Below are 340 nucleotides of genomic sequence, written 5' to 3'. Positions count from 1 at the left end.
GTGAAAGTGTTAGTCATTCAGTTGTCTCTGACTCTTTGTGACCTCATGGACAGCAGCCCACCAGGCTCCTCTGTCCATGGGATTTTCCAGGGAAGAATGCTGGAGTGAGTTGCCATTCCTTTCTCCAGGGCATTGTCATGATCCAGGGATCGAACCCGGGTCTCCAGCATTGCAGGCAGATTCTTTATGGTCTGAGCCACTGGGGCATCTTCAGCCCTCTTCTTGAACCCTTTCAATGATGGGTGTCTCACAGTTTCCTGATGCAGTCCAGTGCTCTTTTAAACAAGCCTATTAAATAGTTCAAGTCTGTGCTGAGCCCCAAATCTATCTTCAACCATTC

The sequence above is a fragment of the Bison bison genome, unplaced genomic scaffold, assembly GCF_000754665.1.
Source record: "Bison bison bison isolate TAMUID 2011002044 unplaced genomic scaffold, Bison_UMD1.0 scf7180017864369, whole genome shotgun sequence".
Classification (NCBI taxonomy): Eukaryota; Metazoa; Chordata; class Mammalia; order Artiodactyla; family Bovidae; genus Bison; species Bison bison.
Note: the sequence above shows the minus strand (reverse complement) of the source record.